Genomic DNA, 20698 nt, shown 5'->3' on the forward strand with positions numbered 1-20698 from the left:
CCCGAGGCTGGAGTCCTGGGACCGCCTCTGTTTTCCTGGGGAAAGCCTTCCTCCTTTGAGATGAAACCAGCAAATAAATGCATCCCAGAATCTATGTTTATTCACAGTGATTTCTCCCTCCTATGACTCCTCTGTGTGCAATTTATTCCACTTTCCAATAAAGACTGTAATAACATGGCACAAAATAACTTAATTTTATTAAAATGTAAACTGTGTGGCCTCCCTTATGTTTTATTGGCCACGATAGGAAGAAAAGAGAAAAAAAAAGTAACAGTTGTTTTAAACATTTACTGTTTTATATTAAAAATGATCATCTCTATAGAGTGTTAGCTTCTGAAGCGTTTAGCGTATCAACACTGAGCTGATGAGTCATACATGAAATAAACACACTGCTCTTCCCTTTCCAGCTCCAAATACAGAATTTTTTAATTATTATTTTAGGCAAACCACGTGACAAAAATGGTCAAAACCTCCCAATAATAAAAGAATACTGAAATGTTGTTTTTCTTTGTATTTCCTGATCACTTTTGATATTGCCAACTCTGAGCATTAGAAAATCAGAAGTCGGTCCTCCGAAAGTTAAGAGAAGGGTTTGAGGGACTGAAAAATAAAGGATGCGTTGAAGGTGTATTTGTTTGCATCCAGTTTTGGGGATGTTTTGAATGGAGGATTTCCAGCTTTCTCCCATGTAGGGTAGAGATTCTTTTTTAATTATTTTAACGAAAGCCAAATAGAAAATAATTTCTGGGAGCTGAGCTGTAGCAAAATATCATTAGTGATGCAAAACCCACATCACACTTTCAAAAGCTGGCAACAGCAGATATTTATGGCTTCTTGGAGCTGCCCCAGTTGGTCTGCTGGGGACATGCAAGGGTCCTGAAGCTCCCGAGGAGCCCTGGGTGAGGAGAAGACCATGGCAAGGAGGGGACATGGGTGGGAAATAAAGGGGAGCAAGGTCATGAAGCTACTTCTATGGCCTGCTTTATTTGTTATTTCTAAATAAAATCCCCAGCCTGGCTGGACAGCTATTTATGGCCAGGAAGCCGTCAAGTAATAGTTCCTTAATATAGAAGTTGACCTGTCCAGGGCTTCCTGGAGCAACTCTTCCTCTTGTCAGAAGAGATGGATAGCTTGATTTTTATTATAAACAACAAGCTAAAGATGATTGGGGAGAGTGAATCTGACATCAAGCCACGACTCAGCTGAGATGGAGGATGATGCTTCCCACCATGCAGCCCTTGCTGCAGGGAAGGAGATGCTCCAGGCCTGGGGAGCATCAGTCCCCTCCAGTGCTGCCATCGCTCAGCAGCTTGTCCCTCAACGTAGCTCTGTGTGGGTGTGGGGGGTTTCAAGCCACCCTTTTATCAAAGTCCATGGATGAATGCTGCCTTTGGAGGAGTATTTCTTGTGCCTCCAGAGCTTCGTTAGCAGTTTGCGTCGCGCCAAGCTCCAGTGCCGGGGCAGAGGCTGTCACGGAGGGGCATCCCTCCAGCGCTGGGCTGGGCAGTGGCGCACCGTGTTTGCATGGCCAGGCTCTCACCACAGATCCACGTCTCCACCGTTTGTTTTTCCACTCTCTGGCCTGCCAACATCTGCAGCAGAGCCGGGCAAAGCCGTGCAGCAGATAAGCCAGCAGCGCAGGGCTGGCAGGGTGACACCGTCCCCAAATCCAGCCCAAACAGTGCCTTTGGGAGTCAGGAAAATGTGGGCCAGGTGATGTGGGCCAGGCTCAGGCTACCTGCAGGCGCTCAAGGTGACATGTCAGGACATGATTGAGCAGGATGGAGCAGAAACTCTGGGCGTAGTGTAACACTCCTGGGCAGCTCCCCAAACCCCAAGTTTGCAGGCAAAAAAAAGGCAGCGCAACACAAGTCGTGGCAAGTTGATTTCTACGGACAATGGCAGGGGGTCCTTGCTTTTTTGTCTATGTGACCCCGAGGGGGAATGTTATTTTAAAGGCAAACAAGAAGACCCAAACAATGCCAAGATGTTGACACCAGTGGCTCCAGAGGTTTTATTTATTGCCTGTTGGTAACTGTCGACCAGGCGTCGGGATGCTCTGGGGGCTGGTGGCTGACGAAATGAGGCAGAGGGACAAGAAGTGAAACATCCAGGACGTGTGTAATTTTTCCTTCCTGCTCGCTTTCTGCACTCAGTGGACGGCATCATCCACAACACTGTTTTTTCATTTCTCAGGGGTGTTTTCTAAAATTTCGCTCCCATCCCCAAGGCAGGAGCCATCCCCGCAGACTTCTGACTCCTGGTCAGCCCTAACAGGAGAGGGGAACCTTCCATTGCTCCTGCTCCTTGCACCCCCAGAGGAACCAGCCCTCTGGGATGCTCACCCTATGGAGGTCTCAGCCTTGCAGCAGCCACATCCAGGGGGACCCATGCACCTTCCAGCCACTACTTTCCCAACCTGCCGTTTTGAAGGCCTTCTCCAAGGGGTCCACGTCCCTTTATATCCCTCATTACACAGCAAAGAGGAGCATTTGCCCCAATAGACGTGAACAGAATACATGGGAAATTTTGGGTCTTCCCAACTCACGTTACCCAGGCATGGTGTGTATTTGCTCTCCTACAGGTTTGGTGGCTTGTGGACAACTATTATCTTTACTGTTGTTGCACAGCTGCCTCAGAGCTATCAATTGCCTTTGTTCAAAGGTCACCTGCCCAGATGATTTTACAACATGACTACAATGATCTGTTCCATTTTGCACTTTATACTGATGCCACGGTGATTTTTCCCAAGTCAGCGAGTGAGTAATGAAGCACTTGAGCCTATGAACACATGTTGTTCTTGTTTATGATCATATTAATAGCACAATAAAATCATTGCTCACCCAAGCAGTTGCTTTCAAAAAGAAAAGTTTGTTTCTTTTTGATTTCTGCATGGAAAATGGGAAGTTGTGGTTTAATTTCTGCTGGATGCCCCAAAGCCCCAGACTCTCTAATGGGGTGTCACTTTTACATTGGAACACAGAAGTCTTCAGCACAACTTGTGTGGCAGCTCAGCTGCCAACCAAGCTCTGCCTGAACCTCAAACACCACCCAGCTGACAGATAGGTTCTGTTCTAAGTTTGCACAGGCTTTTGGGATGCCTCAGGTGAAGCTGTGCACCAAAGTCTCCATTTAGGCTGATTTGTGCCAGCTGAGGAACAAGCCCATTATGGTTATAAGAGGATGGGGGCATCAAGCCTCCCTTTCTTCACCCCAGTGTTTGGCAAGTCTGTGAAGCACTGTGTGAATCCAAGAGGTTTTCCTCAGAAGAAAAGGTGGAATCGAGGCTGTGACCAGGTACAGCAGTGCTATAGGGGCTGGTGAGGGTGTAGGGGCCCTGCTGCTGGTTTTTTGATAGTTTTGGTGGTACAGAGAAACAAATTCATTGTTATTTCTCAGTCCTTATCCCCTGCTCCTCTCCAATGCTTTTTATTGCTAAGTTGGTTGTGTACCAGTAAGGAAAACAACCCATTGCTTTCCAGGTCAATGTACTGCAGTAATTAAATGTCCAGGCTATTTACTTGTGCAGCAGCTAAACCAGAGCCAAATATTCCTTCTCACCATTGTATGCATAGGAGAAGAAAACAAACAGCACTGCTCCTTTCATCACATCAGGTGGTCCTCCATGGAGAAAGCTTTGTAGGCAGGGGTTGGTAGGAGGTGGCGTCTCCAAAGAACGTCTCCTGTTCAGCATCAAATTTACATTGAATAACCCAAAAGACACTTAACGAGAAGCAGTAACACCTTTTGCAAAGTGGTTTTACTTCAAGGAAGCTCTTCCTCAAGGGGAAGCTTGGTGAGAAGCAGCACATACCATAAAGGCTCTTGTTAAAGGGAGTTTATGCCCAGGCTGTTATCATTGAAAACCCCAGATCCCATGTTTCAGTAAAATTTCTACCCAAGAGTACCATGTCATGGATACAATAGATGATGAGAGGAAAGAAGGAGAACAGTGTTAGACTGTCTTTATAGTCAAACTTGGCAAAAAACCAGCTTTATCTACAGTGTTCTAAAGCCAATGGCACTGTCAGTGTTTACCAGCCTTTTCCTGTTCTTGCAGGCTGTCTTCAATGTCATTAGGAAATGCATTAGTACTGGAATTTAAAGATTTTATAACACGCATTTCTACAGGAGTGTTAAATGTGGCCAAGAGTGGACCTTGACTGTTGTGGTGTTTGAAAATGTTGGAGTTTGAGCTGTGTCCAGGGCCAATTCCTCTGCTGACACAAGGTAACAGCGCTGAATCGGTCTCCCATATAAACATTTAACCTCATTAACAGGCTGCTATTTATATTTCCTGATGACCCAGAAGAAAGCAGGAGAAAGTGGGAAAACTTTATCATTCAAGTAGAAGAATCTGTCTTGGGTACAAAACTAGCTGCTTTGTGCCTGTGAAAGCTTTGGGAACCCTCTTCTCAGGATGAGTGCAAATAAGAGCACACACAGGGGAAAGGATGGATAGGAAGGAGTAGAATAAGACTACTTATTTTTTTTTCTCCAAATCAAGCAAAGAGCTTAAAGCAAACACTGGTGGAAACTTCCAGCCCTTGTCCCAGTATCACCTGTGTTTCTATTACCCCCATTCCAGGGCAAGGCACGGGACTGACCCTCCTGTGGGACCTCCTGAGAGCTTGAATGGGAGGAAAGGAGAGGTGAGCATGGAGCGGGGCCCTGATGTTGCTGTTATTTCAGGTGTCGGTATCATTCTTCCCATCTGTTCACTCTTTGCTTGTAATAAAGAAGAATAGCTCCAGTTCGTGAAATGAATGGAAATGACGAGTGTTTAGCTGCAGGAGCCCGCTAAAACATTGACTGGAGCAGTGCTTAAGCTGCTTTTAGTGATGTGCCCATAGCGAGAGGGGTAAGAAAACAGTGCTGGAGACACCACCCCTCTGTGTGTGAGCAGGAGGACTAAGGTGAGCAGCAAGGTGGAATCTGCAGCGTTAATCATTCACCTCGAGTGTGACAGAGGCTCTAATAGGTGTGCTGTGTGTGTATAGGGATCTGTAAGCATAAATGTTAAATGGGGAAGCTGCTGCTCAAGGGGCATCATAAAGTGGCCTTTTGGGGAGGCAGTTTATTCAGATTCACTTTTGTTTTGTGGGAGCACATTCCCATCACCGTGAGGCAGTGCGAGTGGGGACTGCAGGGTGATTGTCACTCCTGAGCTTGACCTTGGCATCTTTCCTCCCTGATTAATGATGCCTCAGCACCAAACAGGAGCATGGAAGGTGGTGACTAATGGTGAGCATTCAGGAATAATGGTGGTGGTTGAGCCTCCATGTGAGTTCCCTTGGAAGGGTGTAAGCTTGTTCTGCTATCCCACAGCATTTTAAACCTATTATGTCATCATGAATGTGATATGTACATATTATTTCTATATTTAATAATACAGATACAATAACAAGGCAAGATTTGGTGTTGACTTGGCACTTGGATGTAGCTGAACATGCTGCTATCACCTTCCTTTGACAGGAACATGTGATAAATAGGAACTCTCATTCCTCCATAACCAAGTTCTTCCCACTCAACAGCATCCCAGACCTCACTGTCTGTAGCTCGGGCTGCTGGTTTCAGCCATGTTTCAGGTCATGCCCCAAAACTGGCTTTCCCCAGGAGCAAATCCTTCCTGCATGCCAGAAGGTTCTTGCAGTTCCACAAGAGTCTGTAGAAAGCCCACGATGAGAACCAAGGGTAAAAGGACGTTGTACCTGGATGTGCTTCTCTCTTGGTGCATTGCAGATCTTGCATCCACAGAAGAGCGTCTGTGAGCATGAGCCTTGTGTGCCAGCTTGGCCCTGTGCTCTGCATCCAGGGTAAATGAACCTGCAAATTCTGTGGCTTCCAGGAAAGTCCCGGAGCATGAAAGGCCACACAGCTTCTCTCAGAGGAGGCTGAGGACCCAGCAAAGCTGCTCCAGAAGTATCTCTCCCTGAAGCTGGTCTCATCAATATTCCTGCAGCGGGCTTTGCTACATGACCAGGGGTGATTGGCAGTGGCTTGAGCTTTGCTTTTAAATCATACAGCTTTGCCTTACATTAAAGCATGATTAGAAAGGATTTAGCAATTTAAAATATTAATAATGGATAGCTCATTTCTGAGCAGCAAGTTTTAATAACAGTGCTCCTTTTTGGGTGGACTCTGCTCTAGGTTATTGACTTTGACATTGCCACTTGCCCTTTAGACAAAGATGCAGAATTGGTCCTCATGTTGCTTCCTTTTCCCTGTTGTGTGGGGTTCCCTGGGCACCCTCATTTCAGAGCCTGTGTTACTTTTGCAGAGTTAATGCCAATAAACCTGGGAAGAGCCACATCTGCCCCATCACATCGAAGTCGTGTGGTTGGGAGAGCAGGAGCAGCACCCTGGGTGCTCATGGGGAGCAAGCACTTGGCCTGTCCTTGTCTCCCACCCTTGGAAATTTGTATCTATTCTTAAAGCAAAGTTGCAGGCAGGAAAAGCCTTGTACAATTTTGGGGGATGACAGCCAGGGCAGATTGGAGACACCAGCAGCTGGTTTAAGATGTTGGCACTTTTCCTCCTCGGGAGCTCCAGGTTTTGGAAGGTCTCTGCACTTGCACAAAGTGGTTTTTCTTAAACTTTTTGAAGCCTATGGTTGCTCTGAAATGAAGGTACCTCTTGGCTTTTCCTTTCTGGCTTGGTTTGTGCATCACCAATCATTTTAGTTAAAGCGGTGTCAATGGGGCTTGTAACATGACCACAAAATCAGTTACATCTGGAGCGGGTTGAGCAAAGTCACCAGGGATGGAGTTTCTTTTGTTTTTTGAAGGCAGCTAGAATAAATGGCAAGCAAAACCCCTTGCATCTGCAGGAGCCAAAGCCAAAAATAAAACCACAATATCATCCATGTTTTCCAGTTGAAATAACTGTCTTCTACTCTTGTAATTAAATTTGGTTTTGATTTTTCAAAGAAAAACAGGCAAGGGATCAGTCCATAATTAGTAGGAAATTGGTTTGGATAGAATAGGAATCTACTTATCTCTTCATCAGAAACCAAATCTAAACAGAACCAGAATCTGATTTGAGGTTTATAAGGTTGGAGTGTTTTTGTTGGTGTTTTTGTTGTTGTTGGTTTTGGTTTGTGGGTTTTGTTTTGTTTGGTTTTTTTTTTTTTAGCTTGCTATTTAAGTGCTTCTGAATTTCCCACTGAGATCCAAAACCAAGAGGAGGAAAAAAAAAGAAAGTCAGGGAGAAATCCTCATGATTTCTCAGAACTAGGAAATCTGGGGACTTCCTTGGGGGGTTTCTTGGGAGACTGACATGCTTTTTGTTATCACTGATGCCTTTTTTGAGGTGCACAATCAGCCTGCAGAAAACACCACAAATGTTTAGGTTATTTTTCCATACCGGGTCAGCCTGCCCCAATGTGTTAATTCATTAAGCATGCTGCATTCCTGCTAATTGCCAGCTTGGGTCTAGGCTTCAGTGAGCTTGGAGTGTATCCTTGGAGTGGAAGCTTATCTTGTGAGCTTCCTGAGTCTGCAGAATTGAATGAAAGTCTCACCAGGAAAAGTGGTTTGTTTTGCTTTTAGTTTGTTTTGTAAGAAAGCTGAGAATTTCCCTTCCCAGCCAAGTCTGAATTGATCACTGAGAAGCTCATGAGTTTCAATGGTTCAGATCCTCAGGCTCTCCAGACTCCAGAAGTGCTAAATTCTTTTTTAAAATTTTTTTTAAAAATAAATCTAGCTATGCATTGTGAGTCCTCCACTGAAACCGAGTATTAATTCAGTTCTAACTTGGAAAGTGGCTGTGAATATACTGTCCTGTCGTCAGTTATTTCCTTCACTTGCCCAGAGAGATTTTTGGTAAAATATTGGTAAAATGTTCAATCTCTATCAGAGTTTTAAGCTTGGTTCCCCACCTTTAACCCTACAGTGTCGAGGGCACTTTCTGGTGTCATCCTCATGTCATCCTCACTGTCACATCCACACTTGGTCAGTGATGGAGCTGAGATGCAATGCGGCAAAGTGACATGACCAAGGTCCAACTAGAGGTCGGTAGCAGAGAATGGCCCTGGTTTTCACATGGAATTGGAGTAAAAAACATCTATATGGTAAAGTTTGGCTTGTCAGTAGGATTTTTATACCACTGAGGTGATGCCCAAACCAAAACCTCATCTATCTATTAAAAAAAATCCTGCAAAGGCAGATGTGTAGTAAAGAAAACTGTTCTCTGGTAGGTGGACCACCAATCTGCTGTGCACAGTAGTCTTCCTAAAAAAGAACATTTTAGGCTGAAAGGCAGCGAAGTTACTCCATTTCAGAACAAAAAGGGATTTTGTTGGGGGGAGAAAAATAGACTAAATTTGGAAAACACTTAATAACAAAGTCGCCTTAATTTAACAACAGCTTTTATTAGATTGCACTTGTCCAAAGAGATTAATGGACTTTTTCCTTCGAAACTCTGGGAGTCTTTCCTAGACACTGGGAATAAGTAGGTTCCTTCAAATGTTCTGCTTCCTACAGGATTTACTGGTGAAAGATTTAATACAATTCAGCACAAACATTTTAACCTTTCCATCTAAAATGCTGAATTCAACCGTTTCCTGAATGTGTATAATTTAAAGGCTTGTGTTTTCCTGTGTCATGCTCTCTGAAGCATTTTATGTCGCCTTGCTCCTATTGACTCTTTTAAGAAAACACTGCGTAAGTATACAGTCACTTTCAGATAACTCAGATGTTTACTTTATGAATGAAGGAGGAAATTGAATACTCAAATAAAGTTATGCATCTAAGTGCCAGAAGCTAACTGCCCTCTTAAATTTGCTTGTCTTCTTGAAAGAGCCTTTAAATACAATTTATGATGTAAAAAGCCTTTCCGTAGTGCCGAGTAGGATCTCCACTGTCTCGGTTATAAATGGATGCTCTCAGCAGCTCTTGCTGAAGTCTGGACCAGGGATGCTGCAGGGCAGGGACAAATGTTGTGTTCCCAGGAGCTCATGTGCATCCCACTGCCCTGGTATAGGGAGCAAATAAAGAGGCTGCTGCCTGTGCTGCTATTTGGTTGTAGTTACCTGGCCGTAAAGGCAGAGCTACAAGGAGTATAAAGTAAAAGGAGGGTTTCTAGCATCATCTAACCACTGTCATGCTAAGTTTTAATATTAGGTTTAGATCTTACCGCTGGTACATGGCTGCCTGGCTGAGTCGTGCCATTTGCTGTCTTTTTACCCCTTGTTTGGAAAAACTTGTATCTGCTTTGGGTTTAGGGGTATAACTCAGACCAGTCCCTATTTATGCTTGTCTCTGTGTTGTTTTAGCACCCGAGGTAATTGTTCTTTCCTTAAAATAGTTGGCAGGCATGATTAAATTTGCCTCAAAAAATAAAGCAACTCCCCAGTCCGTTCTTCCTCCCCCTTCCTTCAAGAGGATTTCTCCCAGGTTCTCATTCCACCATGCCAGCGAATCGTTACAGTAATGGGAATATGATTGACATGCTAAATGTCTTTCCTTGAGCCAGAGAGATTATAGGATGATAAACATGTGAAGGGACATGTGGCTGGTTTTGCAGGAGGCTCGGCCTGTGCTGGGGTGCCAGAGGGGCTGCCGCCCTCCCTGCAGAGCATGTGGCTTTAATGCTCTGATGTTCCCCGTGTCGGAGCAGGGACGTGCGGGGGTTCTGCAGCAGGTGACAGCAGACCTGGGACCCAGGCAGAGGTCATTCGCAAGGTCCAATTTTTCCCCCGTCACGGGCTGCAGCACCAGCAGGATCCCTATCGCACGCTAATATTGGATTATGATCGTGAGACTCCACAATGTCACACTGATAAGGGTGAGGTTTTTTCCCCTGTACAAGCCTGTTCCATTTTAACACGTAGGTATGTCAAGTGAAGGGAATATTTTCCCTTCTGCATCAGACTCCAGCTTCGCCGAGGTCACTCACAGGAGCGTGTCTGCAAATGTCAGGGCTGACAAGGAGTAAAGTTGTGGGGTCCAGGGTTCTTCAGAGGCTGTGGGGAAGGGACAGTGCCAGGTGGGCAGCCCCTGGTGGGAATGGCGTGCTGGGTACCCAGAGGTGGTGAAGGAGAGGCTGGTGTTCATGAGCTGTGCTGGCAAAGCCACTTGGCTCTGCATTTCAGAGGTTACTGCAAGGTTGCAAGGACAGTTAAATCATTAAGAGCTACCAGTTTTCCCAAGCTTATCCAACTCGTGTTTCTGGAGTAGGCTAGAAGAACATCTTTCCTCTTACTTACTCAAGTCTTTCTAGCATGAGCAAGAGCTTGGTGCAGCCTGGGAGGGTTTCTCACATTTCCATTTACTCCATTTATCAATGGCCAATGTGAGGTGCTTCAAAGGCAGAGTTGGACCAAGAGGTCACAGTGGAAACAGCTTATTTTGCTAAATGAATGAGAGAGCCCTTTTGCAACCCTAGACAAAAATTTCCACCAGAAACTGGTGTTGCTGAGACAGAAATACTCTGGAGACAGAAAAACTTAATGTTGCTTCCACTTGAACATGGCCTGCTTGCAAAGAGCATCCCCAAACCAAGTCATCTTTGAAGAAAGAGAGGCGAGAGGCATTTTAAAGGAGAAAAATATGGTTGCAAAAAGCAAATATGCATTGAGAAACTCCATTGTCCAGGGCCGGTTCTCATGCAGGTGTTGTGATCACTTTCTTGCTCCCTCCAGACCCAAAGGTCCCTGGGGGAGAAGATCAAATGGTACTCGAGGGGGTGCACTGGCTTCCCTTGGGCTGAGCGCTAATTAATGAATTAAAATGCAGAAATGCATCACAGCTTGTGTTCCCTGGTCCCTTCCTACTGAAAAACTGCTTCAAAACCTCTGCCAGATCCATGTGCATCCAAGTCCATACTGCACACCAAAATGTCAAAGTGGACAATAGCAACTAAAAATAGGCAAAGACAGGAACTTGCTTATAATATTTTTAAAGTTGGAGGATGGCAAAGCTATATATAACCAACACAGAAAAATGGGTTTTATTGCTTAAATGAGGAAAACAAAAAGCATAGATGTTTAGCTGGATAACTGCCATAACGTAGGTTTGATTTCAAAACCAGAAATACTTTTGGGGTACTGTGTGTTGCTGAGCTTACCTGGGGGCTGCTGCACAGTGTGTGGGCTTCCCAGGGGAGCTGGGGGGGCAAGTATGGATCATATCATATAGACACTTGAGTGTTAGAGGAGGGTTTTACCCCCTTCTCCTGTTTGTTATTCAGCTGAGCAGGCGAGAGGAGTGGAGGACACAGATTGCAGTTTGGAAACGGGCTCACGCAGCAGCTGCTGCCCAGCTCTCTGGGCCATGATGCAACATATAAGGTGGCTCCTGCCATCACCTTTTGCTCTCCAGTTTGTGCTGGAAGCCCGCCGCTCCTTGGAGGGACAAGGGGACGGGAGCGGTTGAGGCTGCTGCTCCCTCTGCCGACCCCGGCTCAGAGCGAGGGGCTCAGCCCGGGGACCTGGAGCCGGTACCCAACCCCACCATGAGCATCTCCTGGGGTGGGAACCCCCTACCAGAAGAGCTGCTTTGGTAAATATTCAAAAGAGCAGTTTTGCCTTGCACAAGAAGTAGATGAATAATCAGAAGTAGATGAATAATCAGGAAATAAGCAGTTAAGCAACTGTGGGGTTTTCTTAATGTATCTGTATGACAAGCTATATGATTTTTACCAAATAATATCTCAATGATAAAGTATTCAAGATCCAACCTTGATTCAAAGAAAAGTTTGCGATTGAAGTTAATGGGAATGTGTTCAATTCTGTAATCTGCAACTAGAGCTCTTTGCACTTTTTTTTTTCCTGCTGATCCCTTTAATCCTTTAGCAACCATGTGTATTTTCTAAAGAGGTTTTCTGTATGTCCCTGGGGTATAAAATCACAATGGGAAAGAAGTACTTCTTATAAACTGCGAGCAACTGCAATCTGCCTCCAGCTCTGTTGGTAACACCCTGTGGATATTTGCTTCTCTGAGATTAGAGGAACAAAGCAAGAAGAGAGCAGCGTTCCATTATGGTAGAGCATATAATATTGTGATTATTACTCATGCCCCTCTGTCTAATTAATCATTTTGTGTGTTATTTGAAGACAAACAGGGCCTTTGGTTCATTATCGCTTATACATACACAGAACTGGAGTCACTTCAGTGCTGTCAGACTTGGTTAATCCCTGCCTGGGTTTTGTACGTGTCTGGGTATCTGAATCATGTATATGGCAAATGATCTACTAATATGTTTGCTCCACCGGTTTGTTCACATGGAGCCAAATATATGAAAGCATTCAAACTCCGGAAAGTGCAGATATGGTCCTAATGGACTTGACAAAGGCAGCTAATGTTAAAGGTTGTGAAAAAAGGGGCTGCTGATGAAATGCCTTTTTTTTCTTTTAAAGTGTTTTGTTTGTATTTCTTCTATTATTTATATTTTATCCTGTTCAATGTTTTGAACCAGGAGGCAGGAAAGGGAATCAGGAAAACTCTGAACTCTCCGAAAACGGGGGCAAAATATCAATTTAATCTAAAACAGAGGAAAAGAGTGGTTGCTGAAGATGGGCATTTCGTGGTACCCAAGAATGGGAGCCAGACTGAGCTGTAGCTCAGTCAGTTACTGCAGTTACTGTGATGCTGCAGTGGTGGAATAAATCACAGCAGCCACCTGGTTATCCTGTGCAGTCATCCTGCCTTCCCCATCGGGGCAGTTGCCTCCATCCTGCCTCACTGTATGGCAGCTTTTCTTACACTGTCACTCTGAAAATCTGGGCTTTGCATTTAAAATTTAAAAAAGCTCCATATCCTTTTTTCTTCTCTGCTCATCTGCACAAGAACAGAGTCTGTTTGCAGGCTCTGCACTTGGAAGACTTCACATTAAGACTGTAACATTTTGATTACAAGTGATATAAAATGCATTTTGCTTTATTTCCTAATTAATGACAGTACATAAGGCAACCATAAACTCAATTGCTTCCAACAGCTTTTTATATTCACTCAGAGGCATTTTCAGAAATATGACTCGCGTACCCAGCAAAATCTTTCCTTGACCAGATGTAGAAGGAAAGCACTTTTATTGGCTCTGTGATAATATCACTAAAGAGGAAACAAGCTATAAAAATAAATAAAACAAAAAAACCCCACACTGAATTTGAGAGTTGCTAAACTGATGGATATAGAAACAAATACAGAGAAGATAATAAGGCCTTTTACTGATAGTGGTGTCCTGTGTAAATAATGCAGACATACTGAATAAGTCCCTCTGCAACGAGACTCATTAGAAACATGTACATTGGCCCAGAGCAATTACTTTGATTGTTCCCCAGCTACTTTTCACAATAAATGTCCTCAGACCTGCCAAGGTTGCAGCCATTTTGTTCACCACACATCCTTGCACTTATCTGTTTTTAGCATGGCCATATATCTGCAGTGTATTTCCCACTCAGGATCTTATGCTCATTGCTTTATAGATCAGCTTTCAGGAGAAGCGCTAGACCAGGACATTAGATTAAACAGGTACAGAACGAAGCACCCACTTCCATAAGGAATGAGTATGACCAAGGGATATATTGACCCATGGCTGTCAGCACATCGATCTTGTCTTGAGTTTGCACCTACGAGGGGGTGAATCCTGAATCCCAATGGAATCCGTGTAGATATTGCCTCCCAAAATGTCAAACCTGACCACAAATGAGTCTAATTCACACTTTTTTTGCTTGAAATTAAAGATAATGGACTTCTCTACACATTGGCATTTCCAAGAACTCAAGGGTAGGTTTTCAGAGATGAGACACATCTGTGTCTCCCTGGAGCGTGGGGATGAAGGTGGGATTGCCACATTCTGTTCTGGAACTCCGTGTTGGAGAGTCTTGTGCATCTATGGGGTAATATGGGCGTTAGGAGCTAAGTACCAAGGTGAGAAGCATGCAATAAATGCAAGGTTATGTCTCATGCTACCCAGACTCAACAGGAGGGGGAAAAAAAGGGGGGCTAGGGAAAATCTAAGGAGTTTAGATGAAAGACTTACTGCTGAGTGGCTCAGATCCAGCAGCTGTCGATCACATGGTCATGCAAACAGCTTTAATAAAGGAAAATTGAAATATTCTGAATTGTTGTCCTTAGACAAAACCCCATCACCTTGCCTCACAGACGTATAGCACAGGTACCCACACTGCAAACCACATTTCTCCTGCGGGGACTGCAAGAAGTCTAGAGAAGTGTTTGTCTGAAAGGAAGGAATGAAAACTAGTTTTTTTAAAGGTAAATTTTCTTTTTTCCTTTTTATTTCCCTTGGTTTTAAGTATTTTGACTGGGGAAGGTCCACTGAAAAGACAAAATAAATGAGCATGGGAGACTATGGCCTTTGGCAGTGTGATAGAAGTGTAAGATAATAAAAGTAACCTGAAAGCCAGTCGGAGTGAAAATGCACACATTGGGGACAGTTTTGCCTTTGTATTTGTACTGTACATCGGTAGTCTGAAGGTAAGGGGTTGGGTAAATAACTGGCAAGTAGAAAGACTAAAGCTCAGAGCCATAAAATTTCTTTGCACCATGGGGAAAGATGGACGGTGAGAGACAAGACTGAGCGACAGTCAAATCAATTTGTATATCACTGTTCTTAAGTGACAATAACTCCCCTTTCCCTCTTCTTAGTGTCTCTAGTTTCCTCTTCTCCATGGAAGTTTTACAGAGATGTTGGACAAAGAGAACCCGAAGCCCTCTCTAGCAGAAGCAGGGCAGTTGCTGAATGTCCAGCTTCTGAAGGCAGCTGCTAACTTTGTCATGACCATCTTGCTGTGGCAATGGAAAGGACATCTCTTTTGGGAAGGCTGGAAATTGGGACCCAAGGAACAGGAAAGCATTAAAATATATATGGAGAACACTGAAGGGAAAGCAAAGAGCCGTCTAGCATTTCCTGAGATCTCTTTCCTTTGCAACGGCGCAGTCCTCGCAAATGAATCAGAACACGTATTTGCTCAAAAGAGTTAATCTTTATTAACAGCCCCAGAATGCCCTTCAGCTGGTGTACAACCTGGTTCAAAGGTTTTCAAGCAAAACAACATACCATAAACCAAAGGGCAATGCTAATTGGAAGCAATGTAATTTCTCTGAAAACAGCAATACCTTTCTGTGGGTTAATAACCGGAAATTAAATTTCATTTATGTTAGCATAACCCATCATAAAGCACCAGGTGAATAAGGTGGCACAGGCAATAACGGCAAGGGTTCGGAGCAGACACAGTCACTATCCTACAGCAACCTCGATTCCTTGGTCAGAGCCTGTATTCCCAAAGGATTAGTCTCCAGCTTTGGTCCCCATGGTTAAAGGAAACGGTTTGCACAATGCGGCTCCTGTTGCCGCTTTGGTGGTGGAACAAGGGTAGTGGAATAAGGAGGGACATTGTTTCAGGCGTTCCCAGAAGCAGAATTGCTCTGCTCGTGTCCTGGCATGTGGAGCTGGGACAGCAGCAAAGGGTTGCTGTGACTTGTCCCTCCAGTTTGGTGTTCCCTCAATCCAGTGCTCATAGATCACTGGCACTTCAGACAACCTTGTCTTCTGCGCTGGATACACAAATGAAAGACTAGTCTTAGAAAATGAATAAAGTTTCAATGTTAGAATGTCATGAAATGGAGAGCGGGTACAAACGCATGCTGGGATTGAGTTTGCTGATGATGGCATTGCCTGAAATGGAAACTCAGCTAATATTTGGACTGCAGGGTGTGTGTCTCTTATAAGGAAATGGCTTAATCTGGAGAAGGAGACAGAAACACAAGGTCAGATCCTCTCTCTTCTGCTCTCATTTCCACTTCTATCTGCACTAGCTGCCCAGACACTGCAGAGGAGTGAAGAGGCTCATGTCCGTGACCAGTGTCCAGGATGCTTCTCACCAGGGGTTCCCAGCGTGAACCCCCAAGCCACGGTACTAGCAGCTGCAAGAGATGGGTGCTGGGCAGGGATGCTGGAGCACCTCTAGTTGAGAGATATCTCACAGGTACTATGGTCCTGAGGAGATGGATCCCACTCGGAAGTTGTCCTGACCCTGCACAATATAATGGAGTCATCTGCCAGTCAAATCACATCATTTAGCTGGAGATACCGTCATGGACCACCTGCTTTCCTGGAAGTTTGGTTGTGAATGAAAAGAGATGTGGCCTCAGGCATTTATTGTGTCTGCCATGTCACTCCCTCCACCTGGAAAACTCAAACCTCTGCTTCTTAACACACTAGAGAAATCTTTGCTGTTATTTGCTTTATTTCCAGCTGTTGGTGGTTAAGCTGAAGGGTGGGAAAGCCTAAAAGCCAATGTGCACCTGGGCAAGAGAGATTTCCATCTACAGCACGGGCTGCAGGAAGGATGGTGACAACTAAGTGTCCCTGAGGAGGGATGGCTCTCGGAGGCCGCGAACAACGAGCTCTGCCCATAGCAAGCTGCTGTTGCTCTGGGCCTATTTTATTTTTGCCTGTCGCTGTGTTTGTGAGACTTTCTGTCTGTAGGCCTCTCTCCCACTGAACCCATCCATCACTAGCGCTGACAGAGGTTCCTGCTGCCCGAAACGGCCAGGAAGACTCGGTGGAGCCAGAACCTCGGGGGTCAAGTCCAGGTTGTCGTGTCTGAGCAAATGCTGCTCAGGATACACGTGGCCCAACGTCATTTTTGGAAGGCAGTGGAGGACCAAGAGGGAGGAGAAGGAAGGGTAGGATGTAACCTTTCATCCTGTGAATAAGTATGTGGGATGGGAACATTTCTTTTTGCTGCTGCTGGGGGTCTGGCCCCAAGTGGGTGTAGGAATGGGGTCCCCAGCCCGGGCAGAGAACAGCCACTGTCTCCACAGCCCTGGCACCACTATTCTGAGAATCTGCTTAATATTTTTGAGCACAGGAAAAATATAAAGGCAGAAAAAAATCGGCGACGTTGTGCTAAACTCAGTGGTTCTTCTTGTGTGGATGAAGAAATAGACGATCCAAAGGCACAAATGTGCCACAGTCAAGGTCCAGTGGGGATGGGTGAGCTGAGAAGGAAGGCTGGATGCTCGGCATTGAGCTGGTGGACACAGGTGTGAGCTCAGGGTATCCCAGGGCAGCTGCATCCCAGCTCACCCCATCCTTCGTCTCCAGGGTACCACCACCATCTTCCTCTTTGCTCTCACCTCAACCCCAGCAGCATCAGCATTGTAACTAAATAATAAGCGCAGGTGGCTTTACCCAGAGCTGTTGCCCAAAACTTACCACATCACATCCCCCAGTACTCCCAGTGCCAATGCTCAACTGGTCCAGGCTGGCAGCCCTTATTCACCTGCCAGTCTCACCCACAAAACGTCACATCTCCCTCGTGGGTTGGGCCACCTGCCCTGGGGCTGAACCCTCAGCACACAGCTGCTCGCATGGGCTACCCCAGCTAACAGGGACTGTGGCATGCCACAGCCCACCTCGGCACCCCCACTTTATATCAGAAAAGCCCCATAAAGTGACCTTTACTCACTCAACACATTGGGATGATGGCCCTGGAGATGGGCACCCACTGAGCTTCCCTTAAGCAGGCACTGGAGATTCCCTACTGAGCAGTAACAACGGGCACCCTGGTCATAACCCACTCCCAAAATGCACTTTATTAGATCCCGTCTCCCTGGAAGGATGCTGCACCCCCGCCGTACCCTCCTCGGGAGGCACAGGGTTCCCTCTTGCCCCAGGAGCAGCCCCAGCCAGCACACACAGTCACACTCACACTGCTTCGACACATTTACTCAATTAGTTTATCAAGAAATGTGTTTGGCCTCGTCTGATACTCGGGAAATGCTGTCTGTCATTCGCAGGCATCCTGCGGGGCCCCGGGGAGCTGACAGTCCCTGGCTCCTTCCTATCTCTCTTGAACTCCATTTGCTGGGCCTATTTCCCTTTTTTTTTTTTTTTCCATGTTGTATTCCCTCACCATTTTGGGATTAAAGAAATAGATAACCAAATTATGCCTAAAAGAAGACCATGATGGGTAGGAACAACATGAATAAAGACTGGGAAGAGTACCTGGAAAAATGTTAAGTCAATGCAAGTGTAGGAAATTGGAGTATTTTTATAGCCCTCCAGCTAAATTCTCTCCAGATTGGAGCCACTTTATAGAAGTGAGGATGAATGAAAAATGACTAATTATGCACTAAATATTTATTATGTACTTCTATGATTCTGTATTTATGCAAAGCAGAGGATGCTCCATCAATGCAGTGGGGCCCAAAGGAGAGCTGGGCACTCCCCACATGCACCCCTGCTGCAGCACATCCGTCAGCTGCTGCCCAAAGCTTTCCTTTGCAGTTATCTCCCTCTGACAAAGCCAATTTCTGTGAGAACAGGCCAGATCCAGAGTTGGCCTCTTTAAGAATGAGCAGGATGTCCCCAGCCCTGGCTGGAGGGGCTGGGCTTTATAAGGGAGGTTCTTGGTGGAGAGGGCAGGTGAAGGTCTCAGGTGGGCTCAGGTGAGCAGCAGCTCCTGGATAATGCAGCGTTTCTCCCTCCCACTTGCTGCTCTCCTGATGTGCAGCAAACACAGTTCAAAGTCCAAGAAAGCCCAGGACAAGTGAGAGCCGTCGACCTGCCTGGGGGCCCTGCAGACACCAGCTGTGCTAAATAGTGTGTTGTCTCAGGGATGTGGTTCTAGGGTTTGAAGCAATCTTGGCTTCTACCAGAGGTGCTTCATTTCCCAGTGGAGAGGCTTGAAATCTTCTCTCTCCCCTAGTTGGGCTTGGGTCTGAGACTTCTCTGTTTTCTGCTTCCCAATTTGCTGATGAGGACTTGCCACTATTGGGGCTTCTGTGCCCAGGTTTGGCAGCACATGGCCCAGGGGAGCTCACTTCTTCAGCTTCACCTGCAGCTCTTTATCCAGCTATGGGATTACTAGAGTCTTGCAGGCAGTCCTGGGTGCTTTATTAGCCAAAAAAAACAGCTTTGCTGTGATAACGGCTGAAAATTTTCAAGGGCTTATTTCTATTCTAACCCTTCCCATGGCTCCTGACAACATTTTCCTCTTGCTTCATAATAATCTTCCATTAAGTTCATAATGTGGGGATTTTTTGGTGTGTAAAACATAATCACAGGGCTCTCATCAGTTCTCCTCTCAAAGCCATATTAAGTGTGACCTAGCAGACAGCAAGTAAGCCAGCACTTGTGGGCAGTAACCTACTACATCTGGTCTTCTAGTCTGTAGCAGTCACATAATTACTGGTTGGGAAAGTCCCATGGTGTCTGAACTGATGTTTCATGGGCTTAATGTCTTTTATTCAACTCCACTCGTGTCTCAGACCCAAGGAGCTGGAGTCAGACTTGCAATGCTTACCTGGCATTGGTACCATGAGAACAACTTACTGGCTGGGGCAAAAGAGGTCTGAAGAGGGTGACTCAAAAAAACAGTTTTCAATTTGGTGGGTTTGGTGCAGATATACGTGTTCTGAAATGAAAGCCTGAAGGTGAGGTTTAACTTCTGCAAGCTGCAGAAAAAAGCAACACTCCGGCCTTTTCCTCCTGATAGTCATCCTTCTTTGTTAAGTTAAACAAAAATAGCTCAGGTGGAGGGGGGGGGGAAAAAAAAACCACAACACAAAAAAGCCCAACACCCCCAAACAAACCTTATTCTGTTCAATGCCTGGAAGAGGAACACAGGAGGCATTTTCAGACTAGTCCTCTCTGCCTAAGGAATATTTCCCCTGAAGGAGATAAAGTTTACCTGAGTAAGCATGCCATGCTGTAGCATCAGAGACCTGTCAGCCATCACATAATCAGTAATATTTTGCTCTCTGTGCAGTCAGGTTGCCGCTCCTGCAGAGACAGCTCCAGGGAAAGGCAGAAGAGCTCGGCACAGACCTACAGCTTCAACACGCATGCTCCAGATCCTGTGAGTACTTCTGCTGATCCCAAAAAGGTTTCCTTATCTTTAACACTATTACTTGCGGATCAGGTCTGTGGCTGAATCGTATCACCTGAACAGTAGGTGAGATCCTCTGAACAGCAAAGGTCTGGGTGTGCTGTCATCCCAGTGCTAAATGTCTGCTCACCGCTGGTGGGGTGGATAAAAAAAAGGGGTCACTTTGAGGGGTTTGGGGTGGGTTTTGGAGTCAATTATGTATTTCATTGCCTGCTTAGAGCTAGAAAAGCTCCTTGTACCTCTGTCCCTGGTAGAAAATACTTTAAAAAATAGTCCTCTGTTCTATGGTGTTGCAAGTGACATTTGCCATGAAGGTGAAGGCTGGTATTATGGTGGTCTCCAACATTCTCCTTTGGCTCAGCCCACCACCAGTGCCCGTGGCCACGCAGGGTCCAGCATCGCCTGCCCCAGGCAGGGCTGGAATTGGGATCCCGGTGTTGGGCTGGGGTCGGGCTCCCATTGTTCCTGGCCTGCCAGACAAAGGGTTAAGCAAATGTTTGGAGAAGATAAGGTACCCTGTTGACAAGCAGCAGGCTCCAGCGGTCCCAGCAGGATCTCTCCCAGTGGTGATAAATGGGGAGGTTTTCAAAGTGGGATCAACAGACGCCAGAGAGAGGGCGGTTGCTGATGCCATGATTGGCAGCGGGGAAGGAATCTGAAGGTGTTTAGTGATCCCACACTCTGCCGCAGCTTTTTTAAAGACTCTGTGTCTAGCCAGAGGAAAATCCTCTATCAGCCACAGAGGCTTGCACTCCCAGCTCTTTTCTGTTGTTGTTGCGTTTTTTTTTTTTTCCCCACTAAAACATGGGAACATCCACTGAAAGAGATCCTGATAACGAC

General features: G+C 45.7%; 1 protein-coding gene across 1 annotated transcript in view; it reads left to right on the forward strand.

The window, feature by feature from the left end:
• Positions 1-20698, forward strand: part of RPS21 (ribosomal protein S21) — a 116862-nt gene that overhangs the window by 17120 nt on the left and 79044 nt on the right. The window lies entirely within an intron of this gene.

The sequence above is a fragment of the Caloenas nicobarica genome, chromosome 15 (assembly GCF_036013445.1).
Source record: "Caloenas nicobarica isolate bCalNic1 chromosome 15, bCalNic1.hap1, whole genome shotgun sequence".
In the NCBI taxonomy this organism is placed as follows: Eukaryota; Metazoa; Chordata; class Aves; order Columbiformes; family Columbidae; genus Caloenas; species Caloenas nicobarica.